The sequence below is a fragment of the Rattus norvegicus genome, chromosome 13 (assembly GCF_021556685.1).
Source record: "Rattus norvegicus strain SHRSP/BbbUtx chromosome 13, alternate assembly SHRSP_T2T, whole genome shotgun sequence".
NCBI lineage: Eukaryota > Metazoa > Chordata > Mammalia > Rodentia > Muridae > Rattus > Rattus norvegicus.
Genome location: NC_141546.1, coordinates 69,779,965 through 69,797,819, shown reverse-complemented (window position 1 = coordinate 69,797,819; position 17,855 = coordinate 69,779,965). Strand labels below are relative to the sequence as shown.

At 45.2% G+C, this 17,855-nt stretch overlaps 1 pseudogene; it reads right to left on the bottom strand.

Moving 5' to 3' along the window:
- Nucleotides 1-12,677: 12,677 nt before the first annotated feature.
- On the bottom strand, nt 12,678-12,917 carry LOC102552667 (40S ribosomal protein S27-like; annotated as a pseudogene).
- Nucleotides 12,918-17,855: the final 4,938 nt, after the last annotated feature.

Below are 17,855 nucleotides of genomic sequence, written 5' to 3'. Positions count from 1 at the left end.
CCACTCCCCTTCCTTATGGGTGTTCCCCTCCCAACCCTCCCCCCATTGCCGCCCTCCCCCCATAGACTAGTTCACTGGGGGTTCAGTCTTAGCAGGACCCAGGGCTTCCCCTTCCACTGGTGCTCTTACTAGGATATTCATTGCTACCTATGGGGTCAGAGTCCAGGGTCAGTCCATGTATAGTCTTTAGGTAGTGGCTTAGTCCCTGGAAGCTCTGGTTGCTTGGCATTGTTGTACTTTTGGGGTCTCGAGCCCCTTCAAGCTCTTCCAGTTCTTTCTCTGATTCCTTCAACAGGGGACCTATTCTCAGTTCAGTGGTTTGCTGCTGGCATTCGCCTCTGTATTTGCTGTATTCTGGCTGTGTCTCTCAGGAGCGATCTACATCCGGCTCCTGTCGGTCTGCACTTCTTTGCTTCATCCATCTTGTCTAATTGGGTGGCTGTATATGTATGGGCCACATGTGGGGCAGGCTCTGAATGGGTGTTCCTTCAGTCTCTGTTTTAATCTTTGCCTCTCCCTTCCCTGCCAAGGGTATTCTTTTTCCTCATTTAAAGAAGGAGTGAAGCATTCACATTTTGATCATCTGTCTTGAGTTTCGTTTGTTCTAGGGATCTAGGGTAATTCAAGCATTTGGGCTAATAGCCACTTATCAATGAGTGCATACCATGTATGTCTTTCTGTGATTGGGTTAGCTCACTCAGGATGATATTTTCCAGTTCCAAGCCTACGAATTTCATAAACTCGTTGTTTTTGATAGCTGAGTAATATTCCATTGTGTAGATGTACCACATTTTCTGTATCCATTCCTCTGTTGAAGGGCATCTGGGTTCTTTCCATTTTCTGGCTATTATAAATAAGGCTGCGATGAACATAGTGGAGCACGTGTCTCTTTTATATGTTGAGGCATCTTTTGGGTATATGCCCAAGAGAGGTATAGCTGGATCCTCAGGCAGTTCAATGTCCAATTTTCTGAGGAACCTCCAGACTGATTTCCAGAATGGTTTTACCAGTCTGCAATCCCACCAACAATGGAGGAGTGTTCCTCTTTCTCCACATCCTCGCCAGCATCTGCTGTCACCTGAGTTTTTGATCTTAGCCATTCTCACTGGTGTGAGGTGAAATCTCAGGGTTGTTTTGATTTGCATTTCCCTTATGACTAAAGATGTTGAACATTTCTTTAGGTGTTTCTCAGCCATTCGGCATTCCTCAGCTGTGAATTCTTTGTTTAGCTCTGAACCCCATTTTTTAATAGGGTTATTTGTTTCCCTGCGGTCTAACTTCTTGAGTTCTTTGTATATTTTGGATATAAGGCCTCTATCTGTTGTAGGATTGGTAAAGATCTTTTCCCAATCTGTTGGTTGCCGTTTTGTCCTAACCACAGTGTCCTTTGCCTTACAGAAGCTTTGCAGTTTTATGAGATCCCATTTGTCGATTCTTGATCTTAGAGCATAAGCCATTGGTGTTTTGTTCAGGAAATTTTTTCCAGTGCCTATGTGTTCCAGATGCTTCCCTAGTTTTTCTTCTATTAGTTTGAGTGTGTCTGGTTTGATGTGGAGGTCCTTGATCCACTTGGACTTAAGCTTTGTACAGGGTGATAAGCATGGATCGATCTGCATTCTTCTACATGTTGCCCTCCAGTTGAACCAGCACCATTTGCTGAAAATGCTATCTTTTTTCCATTGGATGGTTTTGGCTCCTTTGTCAAAAATCAAGTGACCATAGGTGTGTGGGTTCATTTCTGGGTCTTCAATTCTATTCCATTGGTCTATCTGTCTGTCTCTGTACCAATACCATGCAGTTTTTATCACTATTGCTCTGTAATACTGCTTGAGTTCAGGGATAGTGATTCCCCCTGAAGTCCTTTTATTGTTGAGGATAGCTTTAGCTATCCTGGGTTTTTTGTTATTCCAGATGAATTTGCAAATTGTTCTGTCTAACTCTTTGAAGAATTGGATTGGTATTTTGATGGGGATTGCATTGAATCTGTAGATTGCTTTTGGTAAAATGGCCATTTTTACTATATTAATCCTGCCAATCCATGAGCATGGGAGATCTTTCCATCTTCTGAGGTCTTCTTCAATTTCTTTCCTCAGTGTCTTGAAGTTCTTATTGTACAGATCTTTTACTTGCTTGGTTAAAGTCACACCGAGGTACTTTATATTATTTGGGTCTATTATGAAGGGTGTCGTTTCCCTAATTTCTTTCTCGGCTTGTTTCTCTTTTGTATAGAGGAAGGCAACTGATTTATTTGAGTTAATTTTATACCCAGCCACTTTGCTGAAGGTGTTTATCAGCTTTAGTAGTTCTCTGGTGGAACTTTTGGGATCACTTAAATATACTATCATGTCATCTGCAAATAGTGATATTTTGACCTCTTCTTTTCCGATCTGTATCCCCTTGATCTCCTTTTGTTGTCTGATTGCTCTGGCTAGAACTTCAAGAACTATATTGAATAAGTAGGGAGAGAGTGGGCAGCCTTGTCTAGTCCCTGATTTTAGTGGGATTGCTTCAAGTTTCTCTCCATTTAGTTTAATGTTAGCAACTGGTTTGCTGTATATGGCTTTTACTATGTTTAGGTATGGGCCTTGAATTCCTATTCTTTCCAGGACTTTTATCATGAAGGGGTGTTGAATTTTGTCAAATGCTTTCTCAGCATCTAATGAAATGATCATGTGGTTCTGTTCTTTCAGTTTGTTTATATAATGGATCACGTTGATGGTTTTCCGTATATTAAACCATCCCTGCATGCCTGGGATGAAGCCTACTTGATCATGGTGGATGATTGTTTTGATGTGCTCTTGAATTCGGTTTGCCAGAATTTTATTGAGTATTTTTGCGTCGATATTCATAAGGGAAATTGGTCTGAAGTTCTCTTTCTTTGTTGTGTCTTTGTGTGGTTTAGGTATAAGAGTAATTGTGGCTTCGTAGAAGGAATTCGGTAGGGCTCCATCTGTTTCAATTTTGTGGAATAGTTTGGATAATATTGGTATGAGGTCTTCTATGAAGGTTTGATAGAATTCTGCACTAAACCCGTCTGGACCTGGGCTCTTTTTGGTTGGGAGACCTTTAATGACTGCTTCTATTTCCTTAGGAGTTATGGGGTTGTTTAACTGGTTTATCTGTTCCTGATTTAACTTCGATACCTGGTATCTGTCTAGGAAATTGTCCATTTCCTGAAGATTTTCAAATTTTGTTGAATATAGGTTTTTATAGTAAGATCTGATGATTTTTTGAATTTCCTCTGAATCTGTAGTTATGTCTCCCTTTTCATTTCTGATTTTGTTAATTTGGACGCACTCTCTGTGTCCTCTCGTTAGTCTGGCTAAGGGTTTATCTATCTTGTTGATTTTCTCAAAGAACCAACTTTTGGTTCTGTTGATTCTTTCTATGGTCCTTTTTGTTTCTACTTGGTTGATTTCAACTCTGAGTTTGATTATTTCCTGCCTTCTACTCCTCCTGGGTGTATTTGCTTCTTTTTGTTCTAGAGCTTTTAGGTGTGCTGTCAAGCTGCTGACATATGCTCTTTCCTGTTTCTTTCTGCAGGCACTCAGCGCTATGAGTTTTCCTCTTAGCACAGCTTTCATTGTGTCCCATAAGTTTGGGTATGTTGTATCTTCATTTTCATTAAATTCTAAAAAGTTTTTAATTTCTTTCTTTATTTCTTCCTTGACCAGGTTATCATTGAGTAGAGCATTGTTCAATTTCCACGTATATGTGGGCATTCTTCCCTTACTGTTATTGAAGACCAGTTTTAGGCCGTGGTGGTCCGATAGCACGCATGGGATTATTTCTATCTTTCTGTACCTGTTGAGGCCCGTTTTTTGACCAATTATATGGTCAATTTTGGAGAAAGTACCATGAGGAGCTGAGAAGAAGGTGTATCCTTTTGCTTTAGGATAGAATGTTCTATAAATATCCGTTAAGTCCATTTGGCTCATGACTTCTCTTAGTCTGTCGACATCACTGTTTAATTTCTGTTTCCATGATCTGTCCATTGATGAGAGTGGTGTGTTGAAATCTCCCACTATTATTGTGTGAGGTGCAATGTGTGTTTTGAGCTTTAGTAAGGTTTCTTTTACGTATGTAGGTGCCCTTGTATTTGGGGCATAGATATTTAGGATTGAGAGTTCATCTTGGTGGATTTTTCCTTTGATGAATATGAAGTGTCCTTCCTTATCTTTTTTGATGACTTTTAGTTGGAAATTGATTTTATTTGATATTAGAATGGCTACTCCAGCTTGCTTCTTCTGACCATTTGCTTGGAAAATTGTTTTCCAGCCTTTCACTCTGAGGTAGTGTCTGTCTTTGTCTCTGAGGTGTGTTTCCTGTAGGCAGCAGAATGCAGGGTCCTCGTTGCGTATCCAGTTTGTTAATCTATGTCTTTTTATTGGGGAGTTGAGGCCATTGATATTGAGAGATATTAAGGAATAGTGATTATTGTTTCCCTTTATATTCATATTTGGATGTGAGGTTATGTTTGTGTGCTTTCATTCTCTTTGTTTTGTTGCCAAGACGATTAGTTTCTTGCTTCTTCTAGGGTATAGCTTGCCTCCTTATGTTGGGCTTTACCATTTATTATCCTTTGTAGTGCTGGATTTGTAGAAAGATTGTGTAAATTTGGTTTTGTCATGGAATATCTTGGTTTCTCCATCAATGTTAATTGAGAGTTTTGCTGGATACAGTAACCTGGGCTGGCATTTGTGTTCTCTTAGGGTCTGTATGACATCAGTCCAGGATCTTCTGGCCTTCATAGTTTCTGGCGAGAAGTCTGGTGTGATTCTGATAGGTCTCCCTTTATATGTTACTTGACCTTTTTCCCTTACTGCTTTTAATATTCTTTCTTTATTTTGTGCGTTTGGTGTTTTGACAATTATGTGACGGGAGGTGTTTCTTTTCTGGTCCAATCTATTTGGAGTTCTGTAGGCTTCTTGTATGTCTATGGGTATCTCTTTTTTTAGGTTAGGGAAGTTTTCTTCTATGATTTTGTTGAAGATATTTACTGGTCCTTTGAGCTGGGAGTCTTCACTCTCTTCTACCTATTATCCTTAGGTTTGATCTTCTCATTGAGTCCTGGATTTCCTGTATGTTTTGGACCAGTAGCTTTTTCTGCTTTACATTATCTTTGACAGTTGAGTCAATGATTTCTATGGAATCTTCTGCTCCTGAGATTCTCTCTTCCATCTCTTGTATTCTGTTGGTGAAGCTTGTATCTACAGCTCCTTGTCTCTTCTTTTGGTTTTCTATATCCAGGGTTGTTTCCATGTGTTCTTTCTTGATTGCTTCTATTTCCATTTTTAATTCCTTCAACTGTTTGATTGTGTTTTCCTGGAATTCTTTCAGGGATTTTTGTGTCTCCTCTCTATGGGCTTCTACTTGTTTATTTATGTTTTCCTGGAATTCTTTCAGGGATTTTTGCGATTCTTTCAGGCATTTTTGCGATTCCTCTCTGTAGGCTTCTACTTGTTCTCTAAGGGAGAACATTCATGTCTTTCTTGAAGTCCTCCAGCATCATGATCAAAAATGATTTTGGAACTAGATCTTGCTTTTCTGGTGTGTTTGGATATTCCATGTTTGTTTTGATGGGAGAATTGGGCTCCGATGGTGCCATGTAGTCTTGGTTTCTGTTGCTTGGGTTCCTGCGCTTGCCTCTCGCCATCAGATTATCTCTAGTGTTACTTTGTTCTGCTATTTCTGACAGTGGCTAGACTGTCCTATAAGCCTGTGTGTCAGGAGTGCTGTAGACCTGTTTTCCTCTCTTTCAGTCAGTTATGGGGACAGAGTGTTCTGCTTTCGGGCGTGTAGTTTTTCCTCTCTACAGGTCTTCAGCTGTTCCTGTGGGCCTGTGTCTTGAGTTCACCAGGCAGCTTTCTTGCAGCAGAAAATTTGGTCTTACCTGTGGTCCTGAGGCTCAAGTTCGCTCGTGGGGTGCTGCCCAGGGGCTCTCTGCAGCGGCAGCAACCAGGAAGACCTGTGCCGCCCCTTCCGGGAGCTTCAGTGCACCAGGGTTCCAGATGGTCTTTGGCTTTTTCCTCTGGCGTCCGAGATGTGTGTGCAGGGAGCAGTCTCTTCTGGTTTCCCAGGCTTGTCTGCCTCTCTGAAGGTTTAGCTCTCCCTCCCACGGGATTTGGGTGCAGAGAACTGTTTATCCATTCTGTTTCTTTCAGGTTCCAGCGGTGTCTCAGGCAGGGGTCCTGCCGCTCCTGGGCCCTCCCCCACGGGAGCCCAGAGGCCTTATACAGTTTCCTCTTGGGCCAGGGATGTGGGCAGGGGTGAGCAGTGTTGGTGGTCTCTTCCGCTCTGCAGCCTCAGGAGTGCCCACCTGACCAGGGGGTTGGGTCTCTCTCACCGGGTCTGAGGAAGGTATCTTTGTATCTATCTTTGAGCTGGATTTGAGGTCCTCTTCTGCCTTTGGCTCCAATGCAGACCATTCATGGGCTGTCCTGGCTCCCAGCCCCATCAATTCTGGAACCACACCATCAACTCTCTCACTCTGAAAACAGATCCTGGGATAGCTCAGCCGACAGAATGTGTGAGCCAAGTTGTTAGACTAAATCAACAAATACACTAATTTTTTTGTTGTTCTAGAAAACATTTGACAAAATGTACAATCTTATGACAAATTAATAAACAATTAGGTGGACATTAAAAGTGAAACCAGCAAAAAAAAAAGTGAAACCAGCGCCTAATGCACGTAGTTCGGAAAAAGCTAACAGGCAGAAAGCAGAAGGAAGGGGTTAAAAAGCGCTGGGGGTGGGGGGCTCCGAGGAAAGAGTACTTGTTTCTCTAGCAAAAGACCAGGGTGCAGTTCCTAGCACTCACATGGTGGTTCACAGCCATCTGTAACTTCAGTTCCAGGGGATCCTCCACACCATCTTCTGACTTCTGCAAGCACCAGGCTCCCACACGCGCTGCACATAAGTACATGCAGGCAAAACAAAAAACAAAAAAAACACAAAAAAACAAAACAAAACAAAACAAAAAAACAAACATAAAACCAAAGAAACAAATCTTTTTCAAAGTATCAAAGAAGAAACCAGTGAGTTAAAATAAAAAAAAAGAATTGTTTCAACAATAATAAGGAACCAATAAATACATTTTTTAAATGTTAATAGAAAAACAGGAATATATAGAAATTATTAGGTAACCTTATCCGGAGAAAAGAAGGGAGAAAACACACACACACAAAAAAAAAAAAAGAAAAGAAAAGAAAGAAAGGGGTTGGGGATTTAGCTCAGTGGTAGAGCGTTTGCCTAGCAAGTGCAAGGCCCTGGGTTTGGTCCCCAGCTCAAAAAAAAAAAAAAAAAAAAAAAAAAAAAAAAAAGAAAGAAAGAAAAGAAAAAAAAAAGAAAGAAAAGAAAAAGGAAATAAATGTTGAGAAAACAACCACAGCTAGAAAGAATTAACATAATACTTACAGACTATTTTGCACAATTCCATTTGAGTAAGTTTTGGGGACAGTAAAGACCTAAGCAGAGAGGCTTCCTGTGAGGGATCCTGTGAGGTCATCTCTTGGTCACTGGAATGTTTGACCTGGTATGAGTGTCTTGGTTTGTCTGGTAGCCTTAGGGTCTTGCTGGACAGCCTACCAACTGACTTAGGACACCTTGGGCCATACAGCATCTACTCTACTGTAAGGGTTAAAGTTAACCTGTAAGCCTCACTTGCCCAAAGATAGAGAACTTCTGGGATGCTGGTGACTGTTGTGCTTGTAGGATAACAGGTCACATATCTCACTTTAATAATCAAGGTTGGTTGTTCAACGACACAGGCCGTGCAGGAGACAGTTAGGCAGGAAGCATGTTGGGATGCATGCTTGCCCCCTGTTAACAACCAGGCATCTCTACTGCATGCCGCCAGGGACCCAGTGACAACAGATGTCATCATATCCTCCACTGTGCACATGCTCCATCCCCCTATAAAAGGCCAATCCCTCCTCTTCCCTCTTTTCCCTCCACCCTCACCCAGAGCAGCCTTAGTATATCCTTCCCCGATAAACCTCCCATGTGAGATCTGTCACATGGTGTGACTTTAGGGCATCCATCGCTTAGATGGTAACATTCCCCAACTGGGTGAAGGCCAAAGAATGTAGCCTTGTGGGTTTGGCCTTTATAGGCAACTGATTGACTTAATTCAATGTCATTCTCTGGGAATTCTGTGTGTGGACCTGGCCAGTGTTCATCTTCCTGCCTGGTATTTAATAAATACTGATCTCTCTTCTCACAATTTTCAGGTTTAACACTACCTCGGTGGTGTGTGTGTGTGTGTGTGTGTGTGTGTGTGTGTGTGTGTGTGTGTGAATTGATGTGAGGCTAATCATGTCAATGTGCTTCAAACTCAAAAAAGAACCAGGCGAGCTGCCTTGGCTGGCAATATTCTTTGTTCAGGTCTTGCTGCAGGGAAGGGGCTATGGCTTCTTTGGAAGAGGAAAATGTAAGTGCTTAGAAGTTCCCTGGATTCAGCCCCTGTGTGCCCCTCCTCTTGGTTAGGTGTATTCTGTATTCTTTCATTATAAACAACTGTTAAACTTCTAGCAGATTCCATGAGTCCTAGTAAACGATTGAACCAGAACACAGTCCTGGGATCCCCACTTTACAAAACCGGATATAGTCCTGCTGTCTGTCTGGAAATGAGGTCCATTCAAACTGACTCATGCTATAGTCATTCTCCTAGTTGAAGCCAGAGCTTTACTTTGTTAACTTGTAAATCAGGAGATATCTGGAGAAGACTGGCAGTTCATGTGGAAGGAGGAGGAAGAGAGTAGGAAGGGAGAGACCGTTTATACAAAGGGTGAAGCGGGAGAGGGGAGGCTACAATTCAAATGCAAATTATAAAGTTGTTGGAGACACAGCTGGATGGTGGTGGAGGAAGAGGCAGGTGGATCTCTGTGAGTTCAAAGCCAGCCTAGTCTACAAGGAAAGTTCCAGGGGAGCCAGGAAAGCCAGGGCTATAAAGAAACACTGTTTCCTCCTCCTCCTCCTCCTCCTCCTCCTCCTCCTCCTCCTCCTCCTCCTCCTCCTCCTCCTCCTCCTCCTCCTCCTTCTCCTCTTCCTCCTCCTCCTCCTCCCCCCCCTCCTCCTCCCCCTCCCCCTCCTCCTCCTCCACAAAAAAACCCCCAAAAAACAAACAAAAAAAACCCAACCAACCAACCAACCAACCATACAAACAAACAAAAGACAAAAGTCTGTAGAAAACAGTTTAGAATAAGCATTGGAAAAACCAGTATTGTCAGCTTTCTCCAAGGACATGGATGACAACTGGTCACCTGGAAGGCCAGAGTGAAAAGTGACCACCAACCTGGTGATCCTTGGCTACTCCATTAGGAGCCTGCCCCTGGCTGAATTCACCCAACATCCTGACCAGTGGTTAGGCCTTAATCCTGCAGTAACTAGAGCACACCCCTGTGAAAGAGGCTCCCTGTGCTCTGCGTCCTGTACCGATAGAACCTATCCTTATGCTTAGGACCTTCTTTAGGCCCCAGACCTGAGCTCTGCTTCTCAGGCAGTAGCACCCATTCTTACTGTAAAGGTCACAGGCCACAGGTCTTACTAGGTTTAAATGCACAGCGAAAGTGAACCACAAGGTTGGTACCTGGAGGTCTTCACTCAGTGCCTGAGAAGACCGCACTGCCCCAAGTTTTATTTTTCAACTTTCCTGCTGCAGATCACTCCACAGCCAATGTGCATGTATGTGTGCGTGCGCGTATGTTCACGCGTGTGTGTCTGACACAATGTTACAATAATTAAAATAACATGGGGCATCTTGGAGTTGGAACAGATCAGGAAGTCCAGAAATACATAAATACTTATTGGGAATCTGGCTTATGATAATAGTGGCATTTCAAACCTTTGAGAGAAAATATGCATTATTCACTGAATAGGGTTGCAATGAGTGGGTGGCCATCTGGAAAAGCATGAAGTTGGATCCATGCTTTACTTCTTGTATCAGGGTCTACACCAGGAGGAGACAGTGATTTAAAATTTTTAAGATGCTGGAAGGAACTAGGGGAGATTTATGAATAAGCAGAGGAAATTGGGGAAGAAAACTTCATAGCATGACACTAACAAGCCACAAAGAAAAAAACTAACACATTTTTGGTTAAATCACACATTATGTATGGAAAAACCAATAAAAACAAATTTAAAAGGATAATGTCAAGCTAGGAAAAATATGCCAATATTCTCAATGATAAAGGCCTTCCGCTAACCAGAAAGCAAAAGGACATGCTCTGTGATAAGAAAATGGGCAAACGATAACAGCTAGAGACCATAAGAAAAAGTATAGAAACCTAAGAAGCTCTCATATTTATCACTTATGATAAAACCTATAAACTAAAACCAGGGAGATGGCATTTACCACTTTTTTTTTAAAGATTCATTTATTTAATGTATGTGACCTCACTGTCCTTTACACACCAGAAGAGGGCATCAGATCTCATTACAGATGGTTGTGAGCCACTGTGTGGTTGCTGGGAATTGAACTCAGGACCTTTGGAAGAGCAGTCAGTGCTCTTAACCACTGAGCCATCTCTCCAGCCCCATTTACCACTTGTTAATTACCAAATTGACAAAAAATTAAAACCGAATACATTCTGTCAGGGGTGTGACGAATAGATCAGTGTCACTGACGTATGGTGGTGATGGTGGAGTATTAAATCTGATTGTCTTTTATGAACAAACATACAATTATAGAAGCACATGTCTGATGACTGGCCCGCTGTTGTTAGGAATGTATTCTAGCTACTTTTGGACAAAGTTCAATAGGTACAAAGTTACTCTTTGTAGCATTTCTTGAAACAGTAGGAGATCAGAAATCACCTAAACACCCATTGAAACGGGTCTGATGGGGAGTTGGTCAGTGGGTAAAAGTCCTTTGCTTTATGGCTTTGGCAGTCTGAGTTCAATCCCCAGAAGCCATGTGAAAAACCTGGGTTCAGGGACCGGCTTCTGTCATCTTAGTACTCCACAGGGAGACGGGAGGCAGAGGCAGGAGAATCAGAGGCTTGCAGATCAGCTAGCCTGGGGTACACCGTATGGCGGAAACAAGGGAGATCCTGCCTCATGGAGGTGGGAGGAAAGAGTCTCCACAGATACCCACACTCACATGTATTAATAGTGTTATTAATATTAACTAATAGTAATCATGATAAGCCTAGCTGAGTGAACTGTACTATGCCGAGGCAGTGGGGCATCGGGAAGCCAGGAAGAGCTTCTAGTGTTTTATGTGCTGACTCAGCTCCCAGACATACTTTCAGGGGAGCAAGACAAGGCTCAGAATTGTCTGTCTCTGTGTCTCTGTGGGCTGGTGGCACTGTTCTTGTGAAACGTTTGTGAGGTGGGTGCTGAGATTCTGACCTGTCCTCCAGGGGAGGGGACAGGCATGGGGAGGTTGTCTGTCACCTACTTGCTGGTGAGAGGCAGTGTTAGATCCTGAACTCAACTAGTCTGCTCCAGGGGCAGGAGGACATGTCACTTATCGCTACTCACGTATCTATGAGTGTGTGCTGTGTGTGTGTATTTATGAAGATTGGTCATCATTGTTTGTACTGACAAGTGGATGCATCTGTGAGGGTGTTTCCAGAAGGTGTTTCCACTAAGTGGGTGGGAGTGGTCCCACTCCATAGGCTGGGGACCCTGATGGAGATGCAGTCTCTCTGTCTGTGTCTCTGTCTCTTTGTCTTTCTCTCTGTTTCTGTGTCTCTGTGTCTCTGTGTCTATGCCTCTGTCTCCCTCTCTGTTTTTCTATCTTTCTATCTCTGTGACTCTCTGTCTCTCTGTCTTTGTCTCTGTTTCTCTGTCTCCCTCTCTGTCTTTCCTTTGTCTCTGTGTCTCTGTCTTTCTCTCTGTCTTTATATCTCTGTCTGTCTCTGTGTTTCTGTCTCCCTGTCTTCCCGACCCCTCTCTGCTTCCTGCTTCTGGGAGTTAAGAAGCTTTGACCCCCATAATGCACCACTGGATGCCATGGAAGAGCTGGGGCCCTCAGGCTGGATCTAGCCTGGGGCCAAGTGGAAAAAGAGAGGAGAGCTCTAGTTGGTGGTGGCAGGCTTGGCTTGGCTTGGTGGCAGCTGTGGCTGGGAGTGCAGAGTGGCCTTCTGTGGGAGACTAGAAAGCTCTATAGGTGAAGGTGTTCTTCATGGCTCTGCACGGTGGAGCCCGATGAGAAGAGGCAGTCCACGGTTTTAAGGCATTTATTGTTATGGCAGAAAGTGGATGTGTAAAACTGTACCCCACTTCTCAGGGTGGGCCTGAGATTAAATACCCTTCACAGGGAGGAGTGTCTGGGAAGGAAAGTTCATTGACTAAGCCTCCAGGCCTATACGTACCTCATTAAAATGGAGATCTGTCTTGAGCCTAAATGACCTGTGGTCATGCCCTCTATCTGTGGAGGGGGTTGGGGATTTGCCTTTACATTACTGATGGCCACAAATGTATGGGGGGCTGTGGGTAGTGACAGGGGCCTGGTGCCCGGGAGTCAGGCGAAATGCCTACTGTCTGTCCCTTCAGGGTCACTGGGGCTTCTAGCCTTAACTTGACCAGGAACCAGGGTGCCTTTCTTGGTCCCACACTTACCCTTGGAGTTCAGACTAGATTTTTATTTGTTCTTGGTTTTTTTGTTTTTTGTTTTTTCCCCCCAAAATGTGTTTCTTGAGATAGTTCTCAGTCATCTCGAATCAGGTGCTTTTAGTGCTGCTTCCTCATGAGTGAGCATCCTGTCAGCTCGGTTTTCTCACCTGTAGGCTGACAGAATACAGTGGAGCAGCCATCATACAAGACTACCGTGTGCTCCTGGCTAAAGATGTTGGGGACTTTATAGCATCCTAGGTATTTCACATCCATAAAGTAGGAACTGGGGCTCTGTACCAGGTGCTTTTTCTTGTGTTTCCTCTTCTCCTCTTCTGGAGAGGAGTGAAGGAGAGGCATGTTCTCGTAGGGCGGTCATCACTGCTGGTTTTATTAAGACAGAACCTTGTTATATAGCCCAGACTGGCTTTAAGCTAGTATTTGGTAGCCCAGGCTGGATTTGAACTTTCAACCCTCCCAACTCAGCCTCCAGAGACTTGGCAAACATTAAGCATGTTAAAACACAATCTCACAGTCAAAATCTACAAAAGAGTGCATGATGAAATGTAACACCTCTCCCATTCATTTCCCATAGGCTGCCGGGGGTGGTTTTCTGATAGTGTGTTAGACTTTTCTTTACGGAGACAAGAGACATGCTGTGCCTTCCACAGGTCCCAGCCAGGCAGGGAGCAGCACGCTTTGAGGGCTTGCTTTGTGCTCTTCGGGGCTGTGGCTGGGGCAGGGTCTGGTTGTTTTCTGCTCAGTAAAGTGTTCCCTTGGGGCATGGAGACCTTCAGGGTTTTAAAACACTCTTGGTTCCAGCTCCGGTTAAATGACCTGCATGGTGTGCTGGAGAGGCCTCAACAGCAGCAGAGAGGAAACATCAGGGCCTGGGAGCCTGTGTGCGTCCCTCCCCCATAGATTTGTCAGAAAACAATCTCTTTTCTCTGCCCTTCCCTTCCCTTGCTTGCCCAGGCACAGCCTGGCGCCAGTTTGGGATGTGTTGGTGTCAGGTGTCAGGGCTGTGATAAAGGAAGGAGTCAGAGTGGCCGCCACCTCCTCCCTCAATCTGTAACCATGCCAGTCCCATGGACCACCAACCCTTTGACACACATACACGTTTGATCACACGATCACAACTGGGCGGAGTCTGTAACTGCATTAACCACCATGTACACTTCCAGGAGCGCCAGCAGCAACCACGTGGCCTCTTAGCCACACCACAGTCCCCTCTGCAACGGCAACCTTGCAGCCACCTTCCCAAGGTGTGCTACGGTGTCACTTAGGGCCCTGAGCAGGACTCCCCACACTCTATGCCAGATGCATGGAAGTCGAGCAGACAGGCTTGGGGGCTGATCCTGAGGGCTTTTAGTCAGGAATGGGTGGAGGCCCGCATTGACTGGGAGCAGTGGGTAGTTTTCCCAAGTGGAAGGTGTGTGTGTGTGCTGGGGGTCGGGGGTCGGGGGTCGGGGGTCGGGGGTCGGGGGTCGGGGATCGGGGGTCGGGGTTCACATCACTTTAGCTATAGCTTTTTCTGTGGTTCAAGACGATCATGCTGTGCTCTGCTGTGCACCAGTGAAGCAGGCGTGGGAGTAGGGTGGAAGAGACTTAGCGCGGTGTCCCGGTGGCTCACTGGGTAGGGCTCCTTACACAAGAGTGTGGCCTCAGTTCTCCTGAAAGCCACTTTCTCAACAGGGCTGTATTCAGCTGCTGCGTTATGTCAGCACGTCTCTGTGAATGATGGGTAATTTGAATTCTCAAAATGAGATAAGAACCAGCAGGGAGTCTGGCCTCTGGCCATGCCTGCAGGCATTCTTTCCACTGTGTTAGCTGACGTGGGTAGATCCACCCACTGTGTGTCACATCACCCACTGTGCATCCCGTCAGGGTTTGGACTGTATAAGGGGAGCATCAGCTGAACACAAACATTTGCTATTCCCTCACCTTCCTGATTTCAGATGCAACGTGACCAGCTGCTTCAAACTCTGACTGCCCTCCCGTCCCGCCACGGTGGACGGTACCGTGAACTGTGAGCTCAAATAAACTCTCCCAAAGTTGTTTTTGCAAGGCTGTCTTCTCACTCCAAACAGAAACAAGGACAAGGCAATGTGGCAGGGGCCTGCACTCGGCCGCCCCATGCTGGCTGCTGGGTGAGCTCAACCAAAGACCCGTGATGTGAGAGCATGCGTGTTGGAAACTGCAAGCTGAACTGAAGGGTGAGGCTGAGCTACCTGGGCTCCAGCACAAGTCGCCTTTCTTCCTGCTCTCTCTGCACCCGTGGCAGTTGTCATCTACCTCTGTGGCTCAGTGGTCTGCCCACTCCATTATCCAAAGCCTTAGGCATTTGACCCCAAGGAAGCAGGGTTGGCACTGGCTGTGTACCGGCCCAGTGACAACCAATAGAGTCACCCCAGGGTGTCTGCTTCTTATCAGGATTCCAGGATGGAATGAATAGGGAAGCGCAAAGACAGACTGCATTTTCCCCACACTCTCCAGGAGCTCCAAGGGCTTAGATAGGAAGTGTGGGTGGCAGTGCTACTGGAGGACCTGAAAAGAAGCCCAGGATGGGGACACAAAGGAGATGATAAGAAATAGGTTGGGGCCACTGCTTAAATTTGAAGCTAGTTGCTACAGGGGAGCAAGCTTGTGAGTTCATACCTCACGTGGGGCAAAAAGCCCAGCTCTGGGACCATAGCCATTGGGAGTGAAGGGGTGAGGTAAGGCTACAAGGAGCTCGGAAGCTTCTGCTGAGGAGGCTGGGCTTTACGTAAGTAACAGGGAGTCACGATCACAGGAAGATGATTCAGCCAACACATGGCGGCTCAGGGAGACAATTCTATCTTCCGCGAGGAGGTCTGTGGAGAGGGGGCGCAGACTCAGGTGTTAGCATGGATAGCAGCCGGAACAAGACACATAGCTAGGACAGCAAACTGTGGGGAGATCAGGAAGGCTGAGGGGCAAAGATGGATGGTGGGGAGATAGATGCAGGAGCTCTGGCTGAAACGTGGGGGCACTAGTAAAGAGGAGGCTCAGTGTGGGCAGGAAGAGGACTGAGTTAGGGACTGAGAAGTTGGGGTGAGAGGGACCAGAAGGAGGGAACTTTCTAGGCCTGAGGGAATAGTGTCTAAGAGCAGACTTCCTCTAGGCCATTCCCACATGCAGGTGAGAAGCAAAGAGTCTCACCGTCTGCTGGTCTTTCCTTTTGTCAGTGGCAGGGGAAGAACAAGCTCTCCTCCATGCAGGAGGATTGCTAGTTCTTCTGACGGGCACCCCATGCTTCCTGTTTTATGATTTTAGAGAGAGCATTGTTTTTCTTCCAAGAAAAGAGGAAGTGGTCTCCACAGTTGTCCCAGTAGTGGCCTCTGAGGTTCACCAAGGTATGTCCCTGGCTGTCTACAGGGCCTTCGAGTCCTCTCCCAAGATCCCAAGCCTGTTGGGCAATGAGATAGATTTTCTTTGTCGTACCAGCTTCTAGGCCAGTATTCTCAACTGTGATTCAAAGGAGCACCACCCATGGAGTTATAAATAACCCTCTTGCCCAGGCAACAACGAAGACCAATTGAACACAGTCTGAGGGGGAGAGTGCATTTGAAAGCACCCTGGAAGATTGCAGGGTACAGCCAAACTTGGCAATCTCAAGTCCAAGTACGTGGTCCTGTAGCTGTTGCTATTAACAATGGAGCAGGTGTTCCTGATGTATCGAAAACGAGGAAAAGCCAGCTTAGGCTTCCGGGAAGGGTTTGGCAGGGGAAACGTCATTACTGATGTGAACTGCTTCTTAGTTGCAAAGTTGTCTATTTTCTCCCTGTCAGGCAGCTGTAGGCACCTGGACTGCACCCTTGTTCCTGTTCTCTAGGGTTGGGACAATTCCACATGCACCTATTCTTATCTCTAGCACAGACCCAGGCTATTGTGCACATGCGTAACTTGGACTGTTATGCTCGAGTTCGGTAAAGCTGAATGACTTAGGCACCTATTCTTCAGACATTCTGGAAGCTGGAGGTTGAGTTCAGGGTGCCAGCATGGTCTGGTTCTGGTGAGGGCTCGCTCACTTCCTGGCTTGCAGACAGATGCTTTCTTCAAATGACAGAAGGAACTTTGGTTTCTCCTCATAAGGTTAATGCCTCCAGGCTCCAGGCTCATGACCTCACCTAGAGCTAATAATCTACCAAAGGTACCCCTCTACCCCCCACTCCTCCATTCATGGAATCGAGAAGAGAGTACTGATGTCTTTCCTCTATGCGTGTGTGTGTGTGTGTGTGTGTGTGTGTGTGTGTGTGTGTGTGTGTGTGTGTACGTACACACGTCTTCACAGGCTACCTGAGGGGGAGGAAGTGGGAGGGGTGCTCTTCTGGGCTGATTTCAGGAGACCTGACTGAAGGTCTTGCAGTTGCGCACGCCTACCACACTGCCTGTCTCTGACAGATGCATCTTCAGAACTTCCGGCTCCGCCTCCGTGGGCAGCGCCTCCCTGGCTTAGGGGAGGAGCTGGAGCGGCAAGTCTGCGTTTTCATATTAAGCTGCATTTCCTCTCTCTGGATGATTTCTTCAGAACTGCCACTCATTAGTGTTCTTTGTTCCCCACAATTTCCCCGGGTTTATATAATGCTACTCAATTTATGTATTTTAATGCACACATTCTCATTTCATTTCATTCAGGGAGCAGGAGTCAGTCCAGTCCAGGTGCCCACAGCTGTCTGGCAGGGAGGAAATACACAGCTTTATAACTCAGAAGGAGTTCACATCGGTAATGACTTTCCCCTGTCCTTTTTTCTATTAAAATAACTTTTGTGTTTGTGTACATAGCTTAGGCTATGTACAGTTTCGTAACTTTTTTAAAAAATCAACGATTATTAGCTATTTCTTTATATTCCTAAGGATCCTGAATATTTTTTATAACGCTTATTACTACTTGGCATATTATCCTCCCCAGTGTGTGTGTATGTGTGTGTGTGTGTGTGAATGTATGTGTCAGTGTGTATGTGTGAGAGTGTACTTGTGTGTGTGAGAGAATGTGTGTGTATGAGTGTGCGAGTATGTATGTGTGTATTTGTGTGTGTGAGTGTGTACATGTGTGTGCATGTGTGTGAGTATGTATGTGTGTGAGTATGTATGTATGTGTGTATGTGTGTGAGTATGAATGTGTGTATGTGTGTATAAATGTGTATGTGTGTGTGTATATAATGTGTATGTGTTTATGTATAGAACAGATGTTGATGTCACGTGTCTTGCTACATGGCTTTCTGCTTTCTGTTGACAGGTTTTCTCAGTGAACCTAGAGCTCACTGATTCAGCCAG